The 6,189-nt window shown below is 58.3% G+C and overlaps 1 protein-coding gene across 4 annotated transcripts in view; it reads left to right on the top strand.

The window, feature by feature from the left end:
* The first annotated feature begins 219 nt into the window (after nt 1-219).
* Nucleotides 220-6,189, top strand: part of s100a16 (S100 calcium binding protein A16) — a 33,204-nt gene continuing 27,234 nt past the window's right edge. For 2 of the 4 annotated variants that reach the window (XR_004219797.1, XM_031891587.1), the window contains exon 1: nt 256-346. The gene's annotated coding sequence lies outside the window, so the exon portion shown is untranslated. Of the gene's footprint in view, nt 347-6,189 lie in introns of all 4 variants that reach the window. The other 2 variants (XM_031891589.1, XM_031891588.1) reach the window with 2 other exon arrangements.

Genomic DNA, 6,189 nt, shown 5'->3' with positions numbered 1-6,189 from the left:
CCCTGAGGCCCGGGGGGGGGGGGCAGCCGTAAAGTGAGAACTGAGCCGCCGACAGGCAGCGGGAATGGATAAGGAGAAACAGGAAGGACACGCCCACTAAATATGAGCTGGGAGCAGGGGGCGGGGCACATGGGCGGGCTCAGGAGAGAGGGCGGGAAGTGATTGAGGGAGATAGCTGCAGTGGGCGTGGCGGGAGATAATTGGGAGGAAGGATTGGTTGGAAAGACTTTGGGATAGAGGAGAAGGCGGAGCCTGGCGGTGAGGGGCTGGGCTTCGGCGGAGAGAGGAGCAAGGGGCGTGTCAGAAGGGTGAGAATAAGGAGACTGGCCGGGGGCAGAGCGGGCAGGTACCGGGGAACTGGGGCCGGGATATTGGCACAACCGGGAATGGGAGGGGCCGGGATATTGGCACAACCGGGAATGGGAGGGGCCGGGATTGGCACAACCGGGAATGGGAGGGGCCGGGATATTGGCACAACCGGGAATGGGATGGGAAGGAATGGGGCAATAGGTCGGGGAATGTGGGAAACATACAGAGGAGCCCCCCATAAAGAAACCCCGAAATAGGGAGCAGGGGGGGCTGTGTAATATCCGCCCCATTATCCCAAACCCCCCCCCCCTGTGTGTATTGGTCCCTGGGGCCCCCCAGTCCCAGTGTGGGGCCCCCCAGTCCCAGTGTGGGGCCCCCCAGTCCCAGTGTGGGGCCCCCCAGTCCCAGTGTGGGGCCCCCCAGTCCCAGTGTGGGCCCCCCCAGTCCCAGTGTGGGCCCCCCCAGTCCCAGTGTGGGGCCCAGTTCCGCTCATTGGCCTCAGACTGACAGCTGCACCCACTGTCACCTGATATATGGGGGGCTGGGGGGCGGGGCTGGGGGGAGGAGAAGGGGGCGGGGCAGATGGGGGGCCAGTAATGTTAGCTCCTAATCATTAGCCACAGTGTCGGACTGGGACCCCAGGGGCCCCCCAGTAACCCTTACACCCTAGCCCTGCTCTCCCTCCTTTCCTCCCCCAACCTCTTCATTCTCCCAGTCTCATTTATTTCCCTGCTAATATCTATCCTTCCGTCTATCCTTCCATCTATCCTTCCGTCTATCCGTCTATCCTTCCATCTATCCTTCGGTCTATCCTTCCGTCTATCCTTCCGTCTATCCTTCCGTCTATCCTTCCGTCTATCCTTCCGTCTATCCTTCCATCCTTCCATCCTTCCGTCTATCCTTCCATCCTTCCGTCTATCCTTCCGTCTATCCTTCCGTCTATCCTTCCGTCTATCCTTCCGTCTATCCTTCCATCCTTCCGTCTATCCTTCCGTCTATCCTTCCGTCTATCCTTCCATCCTTCCGTCTATCCTTCCGTCTATCCTTCCATCCTTCCGTCTATCCTTCCGTCTATCCTTCCGTCTATCCTTCCGTCTATCCTTCCATCCTTCCGTCTATCCTTCCGTCTATCCTTCCGTCTATCCTTCCGTCTATCCTTCCGTCTATCCTTCCGTCTATCCTTCCATCCTTCCGTCTATCCTTCCGTCTATCCTTCCATCCTTCCGTCTATCCTTCCGTCTATCCTTCCGTCTATCCTTCCATCCTTCCGTCTATCCTTCCGTCTACCCTTCCGTCTATCCTTCCATCCTTCCGTCTATCCTTCCGTCTATCCTTCCGTCTATCCTTCCGTCTATCCTTCCGTCTATCCTTCCATCCTTCCGTCTATCCTTCCGTCTATCCTTCCATCCTTCCGTCTATCCTTCCGTCTATCCTTCCGTCTATCCTTCCATCCTTCCGTCTATCCTTCCATCCTTCCGTCTATCCTTCCGTCTATCCTTCCGTCTATCCTTCCGTCTATCCTTCCATCCTTCCGTCTATCCTTCCGTCTATCCTTCCATCCTTCCGTCTATCCTTCCGTCTATCCTTCCATCCTTCCGTCTATCCTTCCGTCTATCCTTCCATCCTTCCGTCTATCCTTCCGTCTATCCTTCCGTCTATCCTTCCGTCTATCCTTCCATCCTTCCGTCTATCCTTCCGTCTATCCTTCCATCCTTCCGTCTATCCTTCCATCCTTCCGTCTATCCTTCCGTCTATCCTTCCATCCTTCCGTCTATCCTTCCATCCTTCCGTCTATCCTTCCGTCTATCCTTCCATCCTTCCGTCTATCCTTCCATCCTTCCGTCTATCCTTCCATCCTTCCGTCTATCCTTCCGTCTATCCTTCCATCCTTCCGTCTATCCTTCCGTCTATCCTTCCATCTATTTCTCCATCTATCCTTCCATCCTTCCGTCTATCCTTCCATCCTTCCGTCTATCCTTCCGTCTATCCTTCCGTCTATCCTTCCGTCTATCCTTCCATCTATCCTTCCATCTATCCTTCCATCTATTTCTCCATCTATCCTTCCATCTATTTCTCCATCTATCCTTCCATCTATTTCTCCATCTATCCTTCCATCCTTCCGTCTATCCTTCCATCTATCCTTCCGTCTATCCTTCCATCCATCCTTCCGTCTATCCTTCCGTCTATCCTTCCGTCTATCCTTCCGTCTATCCTTCCGTCTATCCTTCCGTCTATCCTTCCATCTATCCTTCCATCTATCCTTCCATCTATTTCTCCATCTATCCTTCCATCTATTTCTCCATCTATCCTTCCATCTATTTCTCCATCTATCCTTCCATCCTTCCGTCTATCCTTCCATCTATCCTTCCGTCTATCCTTCCGTCTATCCTTCCATCCTTCCGTCTATCCTTCCGTCTATCCTTCCATCCTTCCGTCTATCCTTCCGTCTATCCTTCCATCCTTCCGTCTATCCTTCCATCCTTCCGTCTATCCTTCCGTCTATCCTTCCGTCTATCCTTCCGTCTATCCTTCCGTCTATCCTTCCGTCTATCCTTCCATCCTTCCGTCTATCCTTCCGTCTATCCTTCCATCTATTTCTCCATCTATCCTTCCATCCTTCCGTCTATCCTTCCATCCTTCCGTCTATCCTTCCGTCTATCCTTCCGTCTATCCTTCCGTCTATCCTTCCGTCTATCCTTCCATCTATCCTTCCATCTATTTCTCCATCTATCCTTCCATCTATTTCTCCATCTATCCTTCCATCCTTCCGTCTATCCTTCCATCTATCCTTCCATCTATCCATCTATCCTTCCATCCTTCCGTCTATCCTTCCATCTATTTCTCCATCTATCCTTCCATCCTTCCATCTATCCTTCGATCTATCCATCTATCCTTCCATCTATCCTTCCATCCTTCCATCTATCCTTCCATCTATCCTTCCATCCTTCCATCTATCCTTCCGTCTATCCTTCCGTCTATCCTTCCATCTATCCTTCCATCTATCCTTCCATCCTTCCATCTATCCTTCCATCTGTTTCTCCTCTCTCTTCCCATACAGAAATAAGGAATGACCATGAAACAGGCCAAATGGGCAGGAGCAGGAGGGCCCACTGACACCTGGGCCTCCCGGGAGTTTTCCTGGTATACTGGTGGGCCAGTCCCACACTGATTAGCCATGCATTCATATGGGCCACACAGTGCCTGTTCTTTGGCTCCTTCCACTGGTTTAAATGGCTGTGGCCCCTACAATGACCGGCAGGGGGATCGGCACACAAACACAGGGACCGGCGGGGGGATCGGCACACAAACACAGGGACCGGCGGGGGGATCGGCACACAAACACAGGGACCGGCGGGGGGATCGGCACACAAACACAGGGACCGGCGGGGGGATCGGCACACAAACACAGGGACCGCGGGGGTATCGGCACACAAACACAGGGACCGCGCGGGGGGATCGGCACACAAACACAGGGACCGGCGGACGGCTGGGATCGGCACACAAACACAGGGACCGGCGGGGGGCGATCGGCATACAAACACAGGGACCGGCGGATCGCATGGGATCGGCACGGGGATCGGCACACAAAACACAGGGACCGGCGGGGGATCGGCACACAAACACAGGGACCGGCGGGGGGATCGGCACGGGGATCGGCACACAAACACAGGGACCGGCGGGGGGATCGGCCACACAAACACAGGGACCGGCGGGGGGATCGGCACGGGGATCGGCACACAAACACAGGACCGGCCGGGCGATCGGCACACAAACACAGGGACCGGCGGGGGGATCGGCACACAAACACAGGGACCGGCGGACGGGATCGGCACACAAACACAGGACCCGGCCGGTAGCGGGATCGGCACACAAACACAGGGACCGGCGGGGGGGCGAATCGGCACACAAACACAGGGACCGGCGGGGGGATCGGCACACAAACACAGGGACCGGCGGGGAGTGGATCGGCACACAAACACAGGGACCGGCGGGGGGCGGGATCGGCACACAAACACAGGGACCGTCGGAGGGATCGGCACACAAACACAGGACGGCCGGCAGCCCAAGCAAGTTAGCGGATCGGCACACAAACACAGGGATCCGGCCGGGATTGGTGTACGCGACATAGGGACTGGTGTATGGACCTAGGGACCAGCCGGGGGATTGGGGTAGGGACCGGCCGGGGGATTAGGGTACGGACATAGGGTCCGGCTGGGGGATTGGTGTACGGACATAGGGACTGGTGTATGGACCTAGGGACCAGCCGGGGGATTGGGGTAGGGACCGGCCAGGGGATTAGGGTACGGACATAGGGACCGGCCGGGGGATTAGGGTACGGACATAGGGACCGGCCGGGGGATTAGGGTACGAACATAGGGACCGGCCGGGGGATTAGGGTACGGACATAGGGTCCGGCTGGGGGATTGGTGTACGGACATAGGGACTGGTGTATGGACCTAGGGACCAGCCGGGGGATGGGTAGGGACCGGCCGGGGAATTGGGGTACGGACATAGGGACCGGCCGGGGGATGCGGGTACGGACATAGGGACCGGCCGGGGGATTAGGGTACGGACATAGGGTCCGGCTGGGGGATTGGGGTAGGGACATAGGGTCCGGCTGGGGGATTGGGGTATGGACATAGGGTCCGGCTGGGGGATTAGGGTACGGACATAGGGTCCGGCTGGGATTAGGGTACGGACATAGGGTCCGGCTGGGGGATTGGGGTATGGACATAGGACCGGCCGGGGGATTGGGGTACGGATATAGGGAACGGCCGGGGATTGGGGTACGGATATAGGGAACGGCCGGGGGATTGGGGTATGGACATAGGGTCCGGCTGGGGGATTAGGGTACAGACATAGGGTCCGGCTGGGGGATTGGTGTATGGACATAGGGACCGGCTGGGGGATTGGGGTAGGGACATAGGGACCGGCCGGGGGATTGGGGTACGGACATAGGGACCGGCCGGGGGATTGGGGTACGGACATAGGGACAGGCCGGGGGATTGGGGTACGGATATAGGGAACGGCCGGGGGAATGGGGTAGGGACATAGGGACAGGCCGGGGGATTGGGGTATCGGATATAGGGAACGGCCGGGGGATTGGGGTACGGACATAGGGACAGGCCGGGGGATTGGGGTACGGATATAGGGAACGGCCGGGGGAATGGGGTAGGGACATAGGGACAGGCCGGGGGATTGGGGTAGGGACATAGGGACCGGCCGGGGGAATGGGGTAGGGACATAGGGACCGGCCGGGGGATTGGGGTATGGACATAGGGACCGGCCGGGGGATTGGGGTACGGACATAGGGACCGGCCGGGGGATTGGGGTAGGGACATAGGGCCCGGCCGGGGGATTGGGGTACGGACATAGGGACCGGCCGGGGGATTGGGGTATGGACATAGGGACAGGCCGGGGGATTGGGGTATGGACATAGGGACAGGCCGGGGGATTGGGGTAGGGACATAGGCCCGGCCGGGGATTGGGGTACGGACATAGGGACCGCCGGGGGATTGGGGTAGGGACATAGGGCCCGGCCGGGGGATTGGGGTACGGATATAGGGACCGCCGGGTGATTGGGGTAGGGACATAGGGACCGGCCGGGGATTGGTGTATGGACCTACGGCTGGGGGATTGGGGTACGGACATAGGGACCGGCCGGGGGATTGGGGTACGGACATAGGGACCGGCCGGGGGATTGGGGTACGGACATAGGGACCGGCCGGGGGATTGGGGTAGGGACATAGGGCCCGGCCGGGGGATTGGGGTACGGATATAGGGACCGGCCGGGTGATTGGGGTAGGGACATAGGGACCGGCCGGGGGATTGGTGTATGGACCTACGGCTGGGGGATTGGGGTACGGACATAGGGACCGG

This window comes from Xenopus tropicalis, chromosome 8 (assembly GCF_000004195.4).
Source record: "Xenopus tropicalis strain Nigerian chromosome 8, UCB_Xtro_10.0, whole genome shotgun sequence".
Taxonomy (NCBI): domain Eukaryota; kingdom Metazoa; phylum Chordata; class Amphibia; order Anura; family Pipidae; genus Xenopus; species Xenopus tropicalis.
The sequence above is the reverse complement of the archived record's forward strand: the minus strand, read 5'-3'. Positions and strand labels throughout refer to the sequence as shown.